Source organism: Balaenoptera acutorostrata, chromosome 11 (genome assembly GCF_949987535.1).
Source record: "Balaenoptera acutorostrata chromosome 11, mBalAcu1.1, whole genome shotgun sequence".
Classification (NCBI taxonomy): domain Eukaryota; kingdom Metazoa; phylum Chordata; class Mammalia; order Artiodactyla; family Balaenopteridae; genus Balaenoptera; species Balaenoptera acutorostrata.
Genome location: NC_080074.1, coordinates 8,170,192 through 8,191,126, shown reverse-complemented (window position 1 = coordinate 8,191,126; position 20,935 = coordinate 8,170,192).

Genomic DNA, 20,935 nt, shown 5'->3' with positions numbered 1-20,935 from the left:
GTAAGAGTGTTTGGTTTGTGCGTGTATGTGTGTGTTATTTTCAAATCTAGAGTTTATAGCTTTAAATGTGACAACATTTTCTTTTACAAAGTATTTTATTTTACAGAGTATTCATTAACTACTGTCACAAAATCATGATAGCAAACTTGAGATACTCTTAGCAGTCATAGAAAGGGGAAAACCAATGGATTAGATTGACTCAAGGATCAAACGTATTAACATGGTGAATATACTTGATAACAGTGTATTTTATAATTGAAATTTGCTAAGAGAATAGAACTTAAATGTTCTCACCAAAAAAAAAAAAAGAAGATAAATATGTGAGTTGACGGATGTGTTAATTAATTAGATGGGGGACATCTTTTCACAATGTATACGTGTATCAAATCATCATGTTGTACACTTTAAATATCTTACAGTTTTGTCAATTACAGCTCAAGGAAGCTGGGGGGAGAAAAGGTTGACTCTCCACAAAACTGACACATAGGTCTGCAGACAGCCCCTGCAGAACTCAAGACATTACACTATAGCCATGAGCATTTTATGAAGGGCAAATTTTGCAAAATTATAAATATGTGAACTTTTTCAGCAAGCCATATAAAGAATCCTAAGTGTAAGCATGTCTTACTATTAGGAATCCTCTTTAAAATCTGGGGCTCTCTAAGACGTGCTCTCCAACATTTTTCACATCCTGGAACACATAAAAAGATATTTTTTATACGGCACAATGGAACAAACTTAAGGGGACTTAGAAATGTGTACATGTGACTTAAAGAAGAAAATTAATTACATACCCTTTATATAATTATAAGCAAAAATTCGTGCAAAGTTTTACAGGAATTTTTAAATTTGTATAACACTTCCAAAAGATAAATTTTAAAATGTCAATAGAAGACTTAGCTTCCTTTGGAAACATGACTTTTTGATAACAGGCTGAAACACCTACACACAATTCCTGATCCAAACTTTGTAGTGATATTGTCTTCAGATTCTTCATAATCACCATTTACAAGAAACTGTTTGCACAAGTAGGTGACGAGAAATTTAAAACCATTTTTATGATCATTCAAAAATGTGTAACTGGGGACTTCCCTGGTGGTCCAGTGGTAAAGAATCCGCCTTGCAATGCAGGGGATGCGGGTTTAATCCCTGGTCAGGGAACTAAGATCCCACATGCTGCGGGACAACTAAGCCAGCGCGCCTCAACTAGAGCCCGCATGCCCTGGAGCCTGCGCGCCACAACTAGAGAGAAGCCCACGCACCACAACAAAGAGCCCGCACCCCACAACTAAGACCGATGCAGCCAAAAATGAATAAAATAAATAAATAATAAATAAATCTTTTTTTAAAATAAAATAATTTTTTAAAATGTGTAATTCAACTGATGAATGGATAAATAAAACGTGCATCCATCAGCAGATGAATGTATGAACAACATGGTCTATTCATACAATGAAATATTCAGCCATAAAAAGGAACAAAGCACTGACACAGGCCACAACATGAAAGAACCTTGAAAACATTCTAAGTGAAAGAAGCCAGGCACAAAAGGCTCATATTCTATGATTCCATTTATATGAAATGTCCAGGATAGGCACGTCCATGGAGACAGAAAGTAGATTCGTGGTTGCAAAGGGCTGAAGGCAGGAGGAAATGGAGGGACAGCTTACAGGTATGGTTTCTTTTTTAGGTGATGAAAATGTTTTGGAATTAGTGGTGGTAGCTGCACAACTCTGTGAGTATACTAAAAAACCTTGAATGGTACACTTTTAAGAGGAATTTTATGGTATATGAATTAAATCTCAATAATTTACAATTGAAACTAAATTTCAAAGACTCTGATAACTTCCTTTCATTGACAAATGCAATGTGAAATTTTTTTTTTTTTTTTTTGGCCTCCCCTGGCGGCATGTGGGATCCTTGTTCCCTGACCAGGGATCAAACCCGCGCCCCCTACGTTGGAAGCGTGGAGTCTTAACCACAGGACCGCCACGGAAGTCCCAATGTAAAATTTCTTATAATGTGGATTTCCAATCAAATCGAAATCATTTCCATCAAATATTTCAAGTTAAGCTATAATTCACAGAACGTATGTGAATTTTTGGAACAGTCATCCTGCCTATACCTTTGACCGCAGAGGTCAGAGGTGTCCAGTGTATGTGAAGCAGAGGGCGGGGCTGTCTAGAGCTGCACCTGCAAGGAGCACTGGCCCAGTCTTCACCCCCGTGACACCCTTGGCCAGCAGCACCTTAGGCATTGGCACCTGAAACACCAGCTGCTGCAGTGACCCCGTGGCTCCCTCGTCTTCGATGAACAGCAGCGTACTCGGCACCTGCTGCTGAGCTGGGCCAGGTGGTCACGCTGAATATGACCAGGGGGTAGCACCCCTCTTGGCCATGTTTCAGTGAGTCCACAGCTCCTGGTGATACGGTGGCAGGTAAGGGGGCTCTGGCTCCTCCAAGCTCCACCCATCTGGCCATCCTAGGGAGAGCAGGGACCAGTATCTCCCAGCATACGAATTTCAAGGCACATCGCTTAGGGTATTTAACTTAGGGTTATAAAATCTAGAATTATGCTGACTAGAGCTTACTTACCTTGGACATAAAAATGTGTGGCACTACGTAAATACTGATTCAAATTTCCAGTTTTTAAAGCTCAGTGGTTCTGGATAGTTGCCGCTAAATGCTGTCTTTCTTTTCCTAGCAACCTTGAGATTGGGAAGCCTACAATGGTATACCAAAAATGTTTATAAAAATAGTCATCTTGGGCTTCCCTCATGGTGCAGTGGTTAAGAATCCCCCTGCCGATGCAGGGGACACAGGTTTGAGCCCTGGTCCTGGAAGATCCCACATGCCGCGGAGCAACTAAGCCCGTGCGCCACAACTACTGAGCCTGCGCCCTAGAGCCGGCGAGCCACAACTACTGAGCCCATGTGCCACAACTACTGAAGCCCGCACGCCTAGAGCCCGTGCTCTGCAACAAGAGAAGCCACCGCAGTGAGAAGCCCACTCACAGCAAGGAAGAGTAGCCCCCGCCCGCCGCAACTAGAGAAAGCCCATGTGCAGCAGCGAAGACCCAACAGAGCCAAAAATAAATAAGTAAATAAATTAAAAAAAAAAAATAGTCATCTTGTGGCTTCCCTGGTGGCGCAGTGGTTAAGAATCTGCCTGCCAACGCAGGGGACACGGGTTTGAGCCCTGGTCTGGGAAGATCCCGCATGCCTCGGAGCAACTAAGCCCATGAGCCACAACTACTGAGCCTGCGCGTTTGGAGCCTGTGCTCCACAACGGGAGAGGCCGCGACAGTGAGAGGCCCGTGCACCGCAGTGAAGAGTAACTGGAGAAAGCCCTCGCACAGAAACTAAGACCCAACACAGCCAAAAATAAATTAATTAATTAATTTAAAAAAAATAGTCATCTTGAAAAATGTTATTTAGTATTTCATTGATCGGTGTTTGGTTATGCTTATCTGCATGTTACATGGATTAAAATCTCTAATGAACTATAGCTAACTCCTGCACTGATTATAATCTGGGCAGTGGACTATATATGTGAATGATTCTACTTTACTATAAGGATCGCTATGCATAATAAATTGTACTTGACATTTCATAGAGTAGTTAGAGCAGGCTGAGTCCACCTGCAGAAGCCTGATAGAGTTGCTTTTGACAAAAATATGAGTATGGTGGTTCCTCAAAAAATTAAACAGTTATCATTTGATCCAGCAATTCCACTTCTGAGCATATACTCAAAAGAATTGAAAGCAGGGACTCAGACAGATATTTGTACACCCACATTCATAGCAACATTATTCACAAAAGCCAAAAGATGGAAACAACCCAAATGTCTGCCAACGGATGAATGGATAAACAAAAATGTGGCAAAGCCATACAATGAAATATTATTCAACTTTAAGACAGAATGAAATTCTGATACATGCTACAACATGGATGAACCTGTAAGACATTGTGCTAAGTGAAATAAGCCAGATACAAAAGGACCAATATTCTATGATTCCACTTATATGAGGTGCCAGGGGAGTCATTCATAGAGATAGAAAGTGAAATGGTGGTTGCCAGGGTCTGGGAGAGGGAGGGAGGGGGAGTCATTGTGCAAGGGGAACAATTTTAATCCAGGAAAATGATAAAGTTCTGGAGATGAATGGTTGTGATGGTTGTACAACAATGTGAATGTGCTTAATGTCACTGAACTGTACACTTAAAAATGGTTAAAATGGCAACTAGACTTGGGGTGATTACTCTGTGGTGTGTACAGATGTCAAATTATAATGCTATACCTGAAACATAAAATTTTTTAAATAAATAAAAATGAGGCTAAGCCCCCCAAAATGGTTAAAATGGTAACATTTGTGTATATTTTACCACAATAAAATTTTTTCAACTATATTAGCTTGTGGGCAAGGGGAAGAGGAGGGCTAAAGGCAAACTGAGGTTGACAGTATTTAAGTATTTAAAATAAGAATTAATAAAATGCTAAATCAGGGACTTCCTTGGCAGTCCAGTGGTTAAGACTCTGTGCTTCCACTGCAGGGAAATTCCCTGACCAGATATTGAACCCAGGCCCTTGGCACTGAAAGCATGGAGTCCTAACCACTGGACCACCAGGGAGTTCCCTGTTGCTCCATGTCGTAGTTACATTTTTTGAGTGAATCAACAGATTCTCTACTAAGCAGGTACTACTACTCTGAAACCAACCAGGGTCACAAAAGGATTATTATTCATTATCATAATACTTAACCACTAAAGGCTTAGGGACATATGTATCAGTCAGACTCCAGTCAGGAAAACAAGCTACTGTAAATATTTAAACAGAAAATGTGACATCCAGAATTGGTTTCACAGGAACTGAAAGAGCAGCCAGATGGGATGGTGAGGCATCCTAAAGATTAGCAACACCAGGAAGACACTACCTCCAGGCTGGAAGAGGAGAGAAGTAAGTGGAGTTTCTCTAGACCAGGAGCTAGGTCAACTGCAGAAGCTGGGCCTCAGAAGGCCTGCCTGCTGGCAGGAGCTGAGATCTCAGACTCAGCTGCTTCCAGAGATGCCGCCCGAGGCCAAGAGGGGGGGGGGACATCCACTGACTGTCCTTTTACACCATCCTCTCCTCTCCAGCCAGTGCATCCCACTGGCCAAGCCAAAGGCCAGCTGACGCTGACCTCTAGGTCAGGGCCACCCCCACCTAATGACATGAAGCGACACAGGGAAAGGGCAAGGAATAGACCTGAAGGCAAACAAATTTTGTGATTTTTATGCGTGTACAAATAACTAAGTTACACAGTGTATAAACCTTCTTCCAACAAAATGACAAAGTTTGATACCATTCTTTCTAAAAATTATCAGCTTTTCTGCCATTTTATTGTTTTACATCAAGTTGCTAATTGATATAACACACCTTGTAACTTGCACAAGGTCACACTGAAAATGAAATACATTCTTTTTTAAAAATATTTATTTATTTACTTATTTTGGCTGCACCGGGGTTTAGTGGTGGCACACGGGATCTTCGTTGCGGCATGCGGGATCTTTTTTCTTTTTCTTTTTTTTTTTTTTTAGTTGTGGCATGCAGGGGTCTTTAGTTGCAGCACACGAACTCTTAGTTGCAGCATGTGGGATCTAGTTCCCTGACCAGGGATCAAACCCGGGACCCCTGCATTGGGAGCGCAGAGTCTTAACCACTGGACTACCAGGGAAGTCCCCAAAATATGTTCTTTTTTAAAAAAATAAATTTTATTTTTTTAATTTATTTATTTTTGGCTGCATTGGGTCTTTGTTGCTGCACGTGGGCTTTCACTAGTTGTGGCGAGCAGGGGCTACCCTTCGTTGCGGTGCGTGAGCTTCTCATTGTGGTGGCTTCTCTTTGTTGCAGAGCGCAGGCCCCAGGCACACAGGCTTCAGTAGTTGTGGCACACGGGCTCAGTAGTTGTGGCTCACGGGCTCTAGAGCACAGGCTCAGTAGTTGTGGAGCATGGGCTTAGTTGCTCCGTGCCATGTGGGATCTTCCCGGACCAGGGCTCGAACCCATGTCCCCTGCATTGGCAGGCGGAGTCTTAACCACTGCACCACCAGGGAAGTCCCCCCAGAGTATGTTCTTGATTGAGTTCCTTCTCCATTTTCTTCCCAACTTTTGGTTCTGGACCATCTAGAATCCATCTTACATCTGATTCCAATCCTGGGCAACCACTTTGATCATATTTACCTAAATCATTTCTGGACAACCAAAACACACCCTGATAAACTAATGTACAACCAAAAGGTGTTTTCTGAGAGACTTCAATTACTTGTTTTAATATGTACATGGAGAGGATTAAAAACAATCCTCAACTCATTTATCTTTTACTTTGGAATTTTTTTTATGGAATGGTATCATTTTATGTCAAGATTACATTCCAAGAAAACTCCAAGTTACAGAAAAGGGGGAATTATTTTCATAGGAATTAATATAAAAAGTCTAGCTGCAATCCCAGCCAGCTCCATCCAATATATTACTTATAAAAAATTGTCCCCTGTAAAGCAACTATACTCCAATAAAAATTAATTAAAAAAAAAAAGAGTTACAAACTATGTACTGTATACACAGGGAATATAGTCAGTAATATTGTAAGGAGTGTGTATGGTGACAGTGACTTATTGTGATCATTTCATAATGTATAAAAATATTTAATCACTATGTTGTACACCTGATTCTAATATAATATTGTATGTTAATTATAATGCAATAAAAAATAAGTGAAAATAATAAAAAAAAACATGGTGGCACTAAGAATGATGATTTCTTATTCTATGAATTGTGCCAGTAAAAATTCGACATTAAAATTATAATCCCAGATGTTAAGTAGAATTATTGTGCTGATCTTTTCATGATATATACAAATATCAAATCATTATGTTGTATACCTGAAGCTAGTATAATGTCAATTATGCCTAAATAAAAATTTTTTTTAATTAAAAAAAAAAATTGTTCCCCCCCCCAATTATCCCCAAGCTCTTTGAATGACATGATCATTCTTAACTTTAAAATGTTGATTCTGAGCTTGAGAAAAGATTATGCAGATATCCTTGGCATTGCCCCAAGGATGACTAGCTCCTGACCAGAGCGAATTAGGCAAAGGGTGAGGACAGATGCATACCAGGAGACCGCTCAGTAGTGAGTGTGGGGATACACAGTTGACTAAAGGACTGAATGCCCTTCTTTTTTTTGGGATAATGAAGTGTCCGTTTTCCCTCTACAGTAAATCTTGGCCTCAAGACTTTCACAATAGCACACATCAGCACAACATAACTACAGAATGCAATGATTTATACCAAAATGCATCCCAAATAAATAAACTTCTCAATGCAAAAGGGAACAAGATAGAACGGGTCAACGTAGAACCCTATAGACCTTTTCTTTTAATAACAAATGTGGTTTTGTATTCTCCACAAACAAACAACTGGCACAAGAGAGAGGCAGTGCAGATGTGTCCTGCTGGGCCACAGGAAGAGCCTCCTTGCAATTGAAATTTTGCTGTGGGGGAAATACATGAGTGGAGCTGCCACACGGAGCTGCTAGGTGAGGGGTCCCCGAGCGAACACAGCACCCCATGTGCGAACCCAGGGGCAGGGTCCACACTCATTCAACTTTCCCTAGCTGCAACTGAGCCAGGTGCTAGGTGAAGGGGCAACGCACAGTCCCTCCCTCAAAGAGTTCTTAGTCTGCTAAGAGACACTAGCCTATAAAGAATTACAATGCAGAGACTTCCCTGGCCGTCCAGTGGTTAAGACTCCGTGCTTCCAGTGCCCCACTGCAGGGGGTACATGTTCAATCCCTGGTTGGGGAACTAAGATCCCATATGCCATGTGGCTCGGCCAAAAGATTAAATAAATAAACAAAAATAAAATAAAAATACCTCTTCCTTTAAAAAAAAATTACAATGCAGTATCATGTCATATTAGAGCTACAGTGATGGCACAAAGGTCGGAGGGATGAGCTGCATTTGAGAATAAATTCGGACCACTGGTCAGAGAAAATACCCTATGAGTTTTATTATAGAATTGCCACATTTGGATAGCACTTTCACTTACATTATCTCATTTATGCTTGTGATGACCCCATGAGGCACGCCATTATCCTAAGTTTACAGATGAGGAAAATAGGCTTCCTAAGGATGTGATTTACACAGCTTCACAGAGTAAGTAGAAGATCTGGATGGAATTCAGTTCTTTGGACTTGAAACTATGATTTATAAACTCAATGAACACTTACTAGGTGTGATGTGCTGGGCTGATCATTCCATGTGTGGTATCTCATTTACTCCCTGTAGCAACAATTCCTATCACTCCTCATTTTATAAATGAGAAAAGCAAGACTTTTTCAGGAGTTAAAATAATCTGTCCAAGCCAGGATTTGAATTTAGCTATGCCTCAGAACCTGAGCCCTTAAAAACTCTACTACACTGTGCTACTTCCCATCTTTATGGGAAGTAAGTACTTTCCAAACTGGCATGGTGCAGTTGGTGTCAGACACACGCACGTTAGAATTTCTCCTTGGCCATTTGCCAACTCTCTGATCTTAAGACAATTTGCTTAACCTTCTCTTACCCTCACTTTCCTCCTCTATAGAATAGTAATCGTACATATCTGGCCACCCTGGTTATTCTACTCACAGCATCTCCACTTATTCTTTTATTTTGCATTTAACCCAATTTGTAATTCATTGCTGTTATCTGCCCCTACCTGTAGGATATAAGCTACATGAGGGCTAGGACTATCTATATGCCTCTTGTTCACCATTGTATCTCTGATGTGTAACACGTGGAAGATACCCAATAAATATTTGTTCAATAAATAACTCACCCCAGAGGAAACAGAGTTCTCTCTCTCCCTGCTTTATTATATATGACTTCCCTGGAAGGATTCTAATAGAAGTAACCAGGGCAATGAGATATTATGAATGACCACTCCTGGGTGATTCAGGACCGTCTCCTGCCAAGGGAGGTGAGAAGGGGATTTTCAATCTTAACAGAATCACAAGCAGAGCCAGCATTACAAGAGTGTGACCTGTGCAGTTGCACCGGTCTGTGAGTTCAGAAGGGTCCTCCACATGGTTTATGCTTAGCTGTTGCCGTCTTGAAATTCTTAATCATTTCTAAACAAGGACCCTTGCATTTTCAGTTTATACAGGGCACTGCAAATTTTGTAGCTGGTCCTGATCACATCGCATGGATGGTGAGGGAGGAGAACGGGGAAAAGAGGCAATATTTCTACCAAAACAAGGTCAGAGGATTCTGGAAAGTCCAAAACTCTGGACACTGTGTACATCTACCTTAAGCAATGCAGCTATATGCTCAACTCCTCACGAGATAGACTATGAGTTCCTTGAAGGCAGATATAATACCTTATTCAGTCCTGTCTATAGTTTAAAATGGTGCCTAGCATTTTCTTTTAATTAAGCTGATTATTTTGAGATAATTGTAGATTCTACTTGCAAGTTGTAAGAAATAATACAGTAGGATTCAATGCCCTTTACTCAGTTTTCTCCAGTGGGAGCATCTTGCAAAACTCTTGTATAACATCATCAGCAGGATATTGACATAGCTACCAAACATTTCCATCGCGACGAGAGTTTTCTCAAGTTGCCCGTTTATGGCCACACCCACTTCCCTCCCACCTCCTTCTCTCCTTTTTTTTTTTTTGAATTTTATTTTATTTATTCTTTTATACAGCAGGTTCTGATTAGTCATCCATTTTATACACATCAGTGTATACATGTCAATCCCAATCTCCCAGTTCATCCCACCACCACCCCCGCCCCCCACCACTTTCTCCCCCACCTCCTTCCCTCCTTAACCCCTGGCAAGCACTAATCTGTTCTCCGTTTCTACAATTTCATCATTTCAAGAATCATTCAGTATGTAACCTTCTGGGATTGGCTTCTTTCACTCAGCATAATTCTCTAGAGAGTCATCCAGTAGTTGCGTGTGTCAATAGTTCATTCCTTTTTCTGGTTGAGTGGTATAGAGGTACCACAGTTTAACCATTCACCCACTGGAGGACATCTGGATGCTTCCAGTTTGGGGCTACCGTAAATAAAGCTGCTAAAACCTGTGTATGGATGTTAAAGTGGACAGAAGTCTTCATTTCTCTGAGGAAAATGCCCAGGAATGCAATTGCTGGGTTGTATGGGAGTTGCATGTTTACCTTTTAAAGATACTACCAGGGCTTCCCTGGTGGCGTATCGGTTGAGAAGCCACCTGCTGATGCAGGGGACACGGGTTCGAGCCCTGGTCCGGGAAGACCCCACATGCCGCGGAGCAGCTAAGCCCGTGCGCCACAACTATTGAGCCTGCGCTCTAGAGCCCGAGAGCCACAACTACTGAAGCCCACGCGCCTAGAGCCCGTGCTCCACAACAAGAGAAGGCACTGCAATGAGAAGCTCGGGCACCGCAACAAAGAGTAGCCCCCGCTCGCCGCAACTAGAGAAAGCCCGCGCGCAGCAACAAAGACCCAACACAGCCATAAATAAATAAATAAATTTATTTTTTTAAAAAAAAGATACTACCAAACTGTTTTCCCAAATGGCTGTACCGTTTTGCATTCCCACCTGCAATGTATGAGTGATCCAGTTTCTCTGCATTCTCACCAGAATTTGGTGTTGTCACAGCTTTTATTTTAGCCATTCTGACACGTGTGTAGTGATATCTCATTGTGGTTTTAATTTGCATTTCTCTAATGACTAATGATGTTGAGCATCTCTTCATGTGCTTATCTGCCATCTGCATATACTCATCAATAAAATATCTCTTTCTGTCTTTTGCCCATTTTCTAATTAGTTTGGTTTTTGACTGTTGAGTTTTAAGATTTCCTTCTATATTCTAGATACTAGCGCTTTGTCGTAAACTTGCTTTGCAAATACTTTCTCCCACTCTGTAACTATCTTTTCATCCTCTTAACAGTCTTTCACAGAGCAAAAGTTTTTAATTCTGATGAAGTCCAATTTATCAATTGTTCCTCTGATCTCTCTCTCTCTTTTTTTTTTTTTTTTGGGCCGCGCCATATGTGGCATGCAGGATCTTAGTTCCCTGACCAGGGATCCAACCCGAGCCCCCTGCAGTGAAGGGCAGAGTCTTAACCCTGGACCACCAGGAAGTCCCACGTCTAAGAAATCTGTCCCTAAATCCTGCATATTTCCTCCTATGTTTTATTCTAAAAGTTTTATAGTTTTATGTTTTTATTTAAGTTCATGATACGTGTTGAGTTAATTTTCATATACGGTGTGAGAATAGGTCAAGGATTTTGTTTCTTTGGTTGGTTTGGTTGCCTATGAGTGTCTAATTACTCCAGCACCATTTGTTGAAAATGCTCTTTTCTCCGCTGAATTGCTTTTGCACGTTTTTCAAATTTTAGTTGGGCATTTTGGGTGGGTCTTTTCCTGGGTTTTCTGCTCTGTTCCGTTGATCTATCTCTCTGTTCCTCTACCAGTACCACACAGTCTTGATTACCTGTAATAAGTCTTAAAAGCAGATAAAGTAATTCCTCCCATTTTATTCTTTCTTTTCAAAATTGTTTTAGCTGCTCTAGTACCTTGGCTTTTCCACATAAATTTTAGAATAATTTAGTCTGTAACTAAAAAAAAAAGAAATTGCTGGGATTTAGGTAGGAATTGTGTTCAACTTTATCAGTTTGGTGAAAATTGACATCTTTACTATGTTTAATCTTTCACTCCATGAACACAGTATGTGTCTCCATTTATTAAAAAAGTTTTTTTTGGCATTCCCTGGCAGTCCAGTGGTTAGGACTTGGCGCTTTCACTGCAGGGGCCCAGATTTGATCCCTGGTCAGGGAACTTAGATCCTGTAACTTGTGCAGCATGGCAAAAAAAAACGTTCAAAAAGTTTTCTTTTTTTAATTTCTCTCATCAGTGTTGTTTAGTTTTAAGCATACAAGTCCTATACATGTTTCATTAAATTTATAACTTTAATTTTTTGATGATCATAAATGGCATATTGTTTTTAATTTCTATGTCATGTTCATAGCTTGTACATACAAATACAATTAATTTTTATGTGTTTGTCTTGTATCCTGTGACCTTACTGATCTTACATATTAGTTCTAAGGGTTTGGTTTTTTTTTTAATTCCTTGAAGTTTTCTACACAAACTATGTGTCATCTAAAAATAGGACAGTTTTGGGCTTCCCTGGTAGTGCAGTGGTTAAGAATCCACCTGCCAATGCAGGGAACATGGGTTTGAGCCCTGGTCCAGGAAGATCCCACATGCCACGGAGCAACTAAGCCCGTGCACCACAACTACTGAGCCTGCGCCCTAGAGCCCGTGAGCCACAACTACTGAGCCCACGTGCCACAACTACTGAAGCTCACGTGCCTAGAGCCCGTGCTCTGCAACAAGAGAAGCCACTGCATTGAGAAGCCGGCACACCACAACAAAGAGTAGCCCTGCTTGCTGCAACTAGAGAAAGCCTGTGCGCAGCAACGAAGACTCAACGCAGCCAATTTTCTGATCTATATGCCTTTTATATCGTTTCCCCCCCCCCCCATTATTGGACTGGCTAGAAGTTCCAGTGTCATATTGAATAAAAGTGATAAAAGAAGCCATCCTTACCTTGCTCCCAATTTTAGGGGGAAAGCATTCAGTTTTTCACCATTAAGTATGGTAGCTGCATGTTTTTGTAAGTGTCCTTTATCAAGTTCAGGAAGTTCTCCTCTATTTCTATTTCTCTGAGAGTTTTTTTTTTTATCATGAATGGATGTTGAAATTTGTCAAAAGTTTTTTCTGTATCTACTGATATGATCATGTGATTTTTTTTCATCTTGAACCTGTTAATATGGTAGAATCCACTGACTGATTTTTAAATATTGAACCAAACTTGCTTCCCTGGAATAAACCCCACTTGGTCATGGTAAATAATTCTTTTTATATATTGATAAATTATGTGAGCTAATATTTTGTTAATAATTTTTGTGTCTATATTCATGAGAGATATTAGTCTGTAGTTTTCTTTTTTGGCACTGTCTTTGTCTAGTTTTATTAGGGTAAAACTAGCTTCATAAAATGAATTGGAGGGCTTCCCTGGTGGCGCAGTGGTTGAGAATCTGCCTGCCAATGCAGGGGACACGGGTTCGAGCCCTGGTCTGGGAAGATCCCACATGCCGTGGAGCGGCTGGGCCCGTGAGCCACAACTGCTGAGCCTGCGCGTCTGGAGCCTGTGCCCCGCAACGGGAGGGGCCGCGATAGTGAAAGGCCCGCGCACCGCAATGAAGAGTGGCCCCCGCTTGCCGCAACTAGAGAAAGCCCTCGCACGAAACAAAGACACAACACAGCTAAAAATAAATAAATAAATAAATAAATAGAGTAGCTATTAATTAAAAAAAAAAAATGAATTGGAAAGTGCTCATCTATTTTCTGGAAGAGATTTTGTAGAATTGGTTTAATTCTTCTTTAACCATTTGGTGGAATTCTCCAGTGAAACCAACTGGGCCTGGAGATTTCTTTTGAGGAAACTTTAAAATTATAAATTCAGGGATTTCCCTTGTGGTCCAGTGGTTAAGACTCCGTGCTTCCAATGCAGGGGACTCCAGTTCAATCCCTGGTTGGGGAATTAAGATTCCATGTGCCACGTGGCACAGCCAAAAAAAAAAAAAAGTTGACTGTGGTGATGATTGCACGTATCTACAAATATCCTGAAAACTTTAAAATGTATGCTTAATGGGCGCCTTCTACAATATGTGTAATACATCTCCATAAAGCTGTTCAAATATTGGTAACTCAATGCATGATGTGTTTTTTTAAATTATAAATTCAATTTCCATAATAGTTATAGGGCTATTCAAATTATTTGTTTGTGGTTTGTTTGTGTGAGTCGTGGTAATTTGTGTTTTTTGAGGAGATAGTCCACTTTGTCTAAGTTGTTAAATTTATGTGTAGAGTTTGTGGTATTTCCTTATGATACTTTTATGTCTGTAATAATATCTCCTGTTTCAATCCTGATATTGGTAATTTTTGTCTTCTCCCTTTTTCCTTTGTCAGTCTTGCTAGAAGTATGTCAATTTAATTGATCTTTTCAAAGAACCTATTTTTTTGTTTCCTTAATTTTCTTTATTGTTCTTCTGTTTTCAACTTTAATGATTTCTGTTCTTTATAATTTCTTTCAATCTGCTTGCTCTGGGTTTATTTTGCTCTTATTTTTCTAGGTTCTTGAAATGGGAACTTAGATTACTCTTTTCCTCTCTCTTTTTTCTTTTTCTTTTTTCTTTTCTTTTTTTATTTTTACTTTTTTGGCTGTGCTGCGAGGCATGTGGGATCTTAATTCCCCAACCAGGGATCGAACCCACACCTCCTGCAGTGGAAGCTTGGAGTCTTAATCAGTGGACCTCCAGGGAAGTCCTTCTTTTTCTCTCTTCTAATGTCTACATTTAGTGCTAAAAATTTTCCTCTCAGCACTGTTTTAGCAGTGTCTCACAAATTTTGACAAGTTCTGTTTTTATTTTCATTCAGTTCAATATACATATTTTTATTTCCCTTAAGACTTCATCTTTGGGACTTCCCTGGTGGCGCAGTGGTTGAGAATCTGCCTGCCACTGCAGGGGACACAGGTTCAAGCCCTGGTCTGGGAAGATCCCACATGCCGCAGAGCAACTAAGCCCGTGCGCCACAACTACTGAGCCTGCGCTCTAGAGCCCGTGAGCCACAACTACTGAGCCCACATGCCACAGCTACTGAAGCCCGTGCACCTAGAGCCTGTGCTCCGCTACAAGAAAAGCCAGCACAATGGGAAGCCTGCACACCGCAATGAAGAGTAGCCCCCGCTCGCCTCAACTAGAGAAAGCCCGCGCACAGCAAAAAAGACCCAACACAGCCAAAAATAAATAAATAAATAAAATAAATTAAAAAAAAAAAGACTTCATCTTTGACCCATGGATTATTGTTTCTAGGTGTTTAGAGAATTTTCTGTTACCTTTCTCTCATTGACTTATAGTTTGATTTCATTGTGGTTGGAGAATATACCGTATGATTTAAATTCTTTAAAATTTTTTAAGGTTTTTTTTTAATGTATTTTTTATTTTTCTATTGGAGTATAGTTGATTTACAGTGTTGTGTTAGTTTCAGGTGTACAGCAAAGTGATGCAGTTATACATACACATATATCCACTTTTTTAGATTCTTTTCCCATATAGGCCATTACAGAGTATTTGGTCTTCATTGCTGTGTGCAGGCTTTCTCTAGTTGCATCGAGAGGGGGCTACTCTTCGTTGCGATGAGTGGGCTTCTCATTGCGGTGGCTTCTCTTGTTGCGGAGCACAGGCTCTAGGTGCATGGGCTTCAGTAGTTGTGGCTCGTGGGCTCTAGAGCTCAGGCTCAGTAGTTGTGGCACACGGGCTTAGCCGCTCCACGGCATGTGGGATCCTCCCGGACCAGGGCTCAAACCTGTGTCCCCTGCATTGGCAGGCGGATTCTTTAACCACTGCTTTAACCACTGCTTTAACCACCAGGGAAGCCCTAAGGTTTGCTTTATGGCCCAGGATATGGTCCACTTTGGTATATGCTGCATGGCACTTGAAGAAGAACATGTATGCTGCTGTTATTGGATGGAGTGTTCTAAATATGTTTATTAGATCCCATTGGTTGTTGGTGGTGTTGAGTTCTTTTATGTTCTTGCTGATTGTCTAGTTGTTCTATCCATTGCTGAAAGAGAGGTGTTAAAAGTTGCCACTGTAATGGTGGATTTGTCTATTTCTACTTTAAAAGCTATCAGTTTTTCTTCACATGTTTTGCAGCACAGTTGTTTTTTTTTTGATGCATATACATTTTGAACTGCTATGTCTTCTTGGTGGATTGACTTTTTTTTAGCATTTATGATGTTACCTCCTCTCTCTGGTAATATTCTTTGGTCTAAAGTCTACTTAATCTGATATTAATATAGTCATTTCTACTTTCCTTTGCTTAATGTTTGCATGACATATCTTTTTTCCATTCTTTTACTGGCACCCTTCCTATATCATAATTTTTGAAGTGAGATTCTTGTAGACAGTATATATTGATTGGGTCATTTTTTTAAAATATTTTTTTAAAGGCAAAGAGACATTTTATTAATTTATCTATTTATTTATTTTTGACTGTGTTGGGTCTTCGTTTCTGTGCAAGGGCTTTCTCTAGTTGTGGCAAGCGGGGGCCACTCTTCATCGCGGTGCGCGGGCCTCTCACCATCGCGGCCCCTCTTGTTGCGGAGCACAGGCTCCAGACGCGCAGGCTCAGCAGTTGTGGCTCACGGGCCCAGTTGCTCCGCGGCATGTGGGATCCTCCCAGACCAGGGCCCGAACCCGTGTCCCCTGCATTAGCAGGCAAACTCTCAACCACTGCACCACCAGGGAAGCCCGATTGGGTCATTTTTTTAATCTACTCTGACAATCTCTGTCTCTTAATTGGTATATGTACACCATTTATGTTTAATGTAGTTATTGATATGTTAAGAATTTAGTCTGTTGTTTTATTTTTTGTTTTCTGTTTGTTCTGTTTTTCATTTCTCTATTTTTATTTTCCTGCTTTCCTGTGGGTTACTTAAGCATTTTTTAGAATTCCATCTTGATTCATCTATAATGTTTTTAAGTGTATCTCTTTGTATATTTTAAGGTGGTTGTTCTAGGTATTACATTATATATACATAACTTATGACAGTTTACTGGTGTCATCATTTTACCAGTTTGAGTGAAGTATAGATAGCTTACCTTCCTCTATGTTCATTTATAATTTTCTTAAATATTTCCTCCACATGAATTTAGAACCACATAAGACAGTCTTATAATGTTTACTTCAACTGTCAGACATGATTTAGAAAACTCGAGGAGAAGGAAAGCCTATTGCATTTACCTCTGTTTTTGCTTACTGTGTGTTCTTTCTTATTCCTGTTGTTCCAAGGTTCCTTGTTTTATTGTTTCCTTCCTATTTTAGAGAACTTCCTTTAGCCATTTTTTGGGTGGGTATGCTGCTGACAAATTCTCTCTTAGTTTTCCTTCATCTTAGAATGTCTTGATTGCCCCTTCATTGCTGAAGAATATTTTCACTGGCTATAGGATTCTGGGTTGACAGATTTTGTTTTTGTTTTTTCTGTACTGAAAAAATATTTTGCCACTTCTTTCTGGCCTCCATGGTTTCTGATGAGAAATCTGCTGTCATTCAAATTATTTTTCCTCAATAGGTAAGTTGTCATTTTCTCTGGCTGCTTTCAAGATTTTTTTCTTTCTCTTTAGTTTTTAGAAGTTTAATTGTGTCTCGGCATGGATTTTTTGGGCTTATCCTATTTAGGATTTACTCAGTTTCTTGAATCTCTAGTTTTATGTTTCTTGCCAAATTTGAGAAGTATTTCAGCCATTACTTCATCAATTACATTTTCAGCCTGGCTCTCTTTGTCCTTCCTTTCTGGGACTCTTGATGACACAAATGTTAGATCTTTTGTTATTTTCGCTCTGGAGGTCTTTGGTCTTGTTTTTTCAGTCTATTTTCTCTCTCGTCCAGATTGAGTAGTTTCTATTGTTCTATCTTCCATTTCAGTGACTTTTTTTTTTCTTCTCTGTCACTTCCATTCTGCTGTTGAGCCTATCCACTGAGATATTTCAGTTATAGAATTTTTCTGTTCTAAAATTTCCATTTGGGTCTTCTTTATCTCTTCTATTTCTTTCCTGAGATTTTCTGTTTTCTCATTTGTTTCAAGCTTGTGTGTAATTGCTTGTTGAAAAATTTTTATCATTGCTGGTTTGAAATCTTTGTCAGATAATTCTAACATCTGTCATCTTGGTGTTGACATCTATTGATAGATAGTCTTTTTTCATTCACTTTTAGATCTCACAGCTCTTGGTAAGTTGAGTGATTTTCAAATAAAATTAGACATCTTAATATTATTTTATGAGACTCTGGATCTTATTTAAACCTTCCTTTTTTGACACTGCTCCTGCAAGGGAGGGTAGAGGTAGAAGTCCAGATTCCCCAGTTAGTCTCCATTAACACGCCGAGCACTTTTGAAAAAGGCATATCTGACCATGTGGCTGACCGGTTAAAATCCTTCAGTGGCTTCTCATCACTGAGGATAAAGACTGAAACTCTTTGCATGGCTCTACTGAGCATTCTTGCAAGACCTGGCCCATACCAGCGGTAAATGTTTAACAACTGACTCTAGGAGGGTAAGGGGACTCCTGGTTTGTAGTGTGGGTTGATTTCCACAATGTAAATACTCGATTATGACCAATTTCAAGCTAACAACATGACATTGCTAAATATAGAATTGAGAAGAGAGACTAACATTTGATTCTTGCACATCTTTGCAGACATTTTATATCACCCTCATTCTCTTCATACTGCAGCCATTCCAGGCTTCTTTATGAGTGCACTATGCATTCTCCAGCTTCCAGCTCCTTCTGTACACTGTTGGCTCAACCTGGAATGCCACCTTCTTCCATATCCCTCAGTATGTGTGAGTGCTGGAGCCAGCTTGCATCAGCTTATGGAAGCAATTGTTAAATTTTCAGGAATTTTGCAATCTGGCTGCTAAAGCTACAAATCAGGGCTTTTTTTTCCCCCCTTTCTTTTTTTAAGAGCTGGTTTTTTAACATTTACCAGCATACACTGCACCCACTCCTCTTTGTCTGGCTCATCTTTCAATCTCAAAACATTTCCTCTAAGAGGACTTCCCCCACCCTCCAGACTGTCCTTCTGCTTCAAGGCACCCTGTACTTCCCCTTTCCTAAAATTCACTGGAATTATCATGAACTGACTATTGCCTCTCTTGTTACACATCATAAGTTCAATGATGAAAGGGGACTTTTGCAAGTACTTAAAATGTCAGATGTCTTTTTATCCAGATCAGCATGGTATAATTAACACAGAGCAGGTTCTGTAGATGTTTTAGAAATATTTGTTGAGGGGCTTCCTTGGTGGTGCAGTTGTTAAGAATCTGCCTGCCAATGCAGAGGACATGGGTTCGAGCCTTGGTCTGGGAAGATCCCACATGCCACAGAGCAACTAAGCCCATGCGCCACAGCTACTGGGTCTGAGTTCTAGAGCCCATGAGCCACAACTACTGAGCCCAGGCGCCTAGAGCCCGTGCTCCGCAACAAGGGAAGCCACTGCCATGAGAAGCCCGCTCACCGCAATGAAGAGTAGCTCCTGCTTGCCGCAACTAGAGAAACCCGTGCGCAGCAACAAAGACCCAACACAGCCAAATATTAAAAAAAATAAAAAAATAAAAAAGTCCGGGTTGTTACCTGTGCTCCTGACCTACCATTGTTGGGAAGGAGAAAAGTTTTAAATAAATAAATAAATAATATTTGTTGAATGAAACAATGGATGGATCGATGAACTGAATAGAACTAAAGTAAAATTACAACCTATGGCACTGTAAACTAAGTAAAATTTTGAAGGATAGGAATCTGTATGGGGTCTACAAAAAGTTTCCTTAGGTTTATGCAGCAGGATCTAGTATACAGAACGCGGTGGCCAATCATCACAGCAAGGTAAATCTCCAAAGGAGAGATCAGTACATGAGGTTTTCATAGCTTAATGGAACTGCCCCACTGTAGCTCTTTACAAAGCAAACAACTTGTAAATTGTTGGTGCTTCCTCTCTTGTACCTCTACAATACCTTCTTCCTACAAAGCTTAAAAACTTTAAAAAACTTAAATAAAATTATGTCGGGCTTCCCCGGTGGCGCAGTGGTTGAGAGTCTGCCTGCCAATGCAGGGGACACGGGTTCGTGCCCTGGTCTGGGAAGATCCCACATGCCGCGGAGCAACTGGGCCCGTGAGCCGCAATTACTGAGCCTGCGCGTCTGGAGCCTGTGCTCCGCAACAAGAGAGGCCGCGATAGTCAGAAGCCCGCGCACCGCAATGAAGAGTGGCCCCCGCTTGCCACAACTAGAGAAAGCCCTCGCACAGAAACGAAGACCCAACACAGCCATAAATAAATAAAAATAAATTAATTAATTAATTTTTTTTAAAAATTATGTCACTTTTAGTCCCCTCCCCTACTTTATCCCTCCAATATCTTCCCATAACACCTTCAATAAAATCCCTACCTGATCTGGCCCCTTCCTGCCTGTCCAACATCTCTTACCACACTCCCCTTGCTCAATAAGCTTCAAATGTATTCATTCAACACATACTGAGCACCTACAACTTACCAAGCACTGTTCTAGGAGTATTTGTTGCCAATAAAGAAAACAATAAAAAAATCCCCTCTTGGTGGGACACACACACACAAAAATAAATCTAATGAGTAAGTGAAAAAATATGTTAGACGGTACATGTACCATTAAAGAAAAGAAGAAAAGCACAGTAAAATGAATGGGAAGCATATCATACAGGGCCTTTTAAGCCCTTGGAAGGACTTCAGCTGAAATGTTACTCCTCATAGGGGCCTTATCTGATCACCGAATTTAATATTGCTTCCATCTCCCTTCAGTCTCATGACCTTGTTTCCACTTATTGATATCTGAGATTTTCTGATGTGTTTATTTGTTGACTTGTGTATTATCTCCCTACCAGGAGTTAGACAGTGTCTCTCCTGTTTATAACAGGACCTGGACATACTCAGTGAATTTGTTGAATGAAGGATAAATATGCACTCAACACCTTAGTTTACTATGCGTTTCGGGTATTCCTGCAGGAGCACAATAAATAAGATGACAGAACTCTTAACATGGAATCATTAATTTAACAAAACTTGGGCTTAGAAAAACTTTGTCAGGTTCCTATAATGCTTTAAGGTCTCACACAATTATTCTCTATTCTAGTCTGGTTAAAGCTGTGGTGGTGTTTTCACAGATTTGTTGTTCTTGTTTATGATTAAGACAAGGAAACAAATCCTACTTCTTCTGGTTTAACAATGGAGTCAACACAATCCATCACTCTTTAATTCTCTTTTAATAGAAAATATGA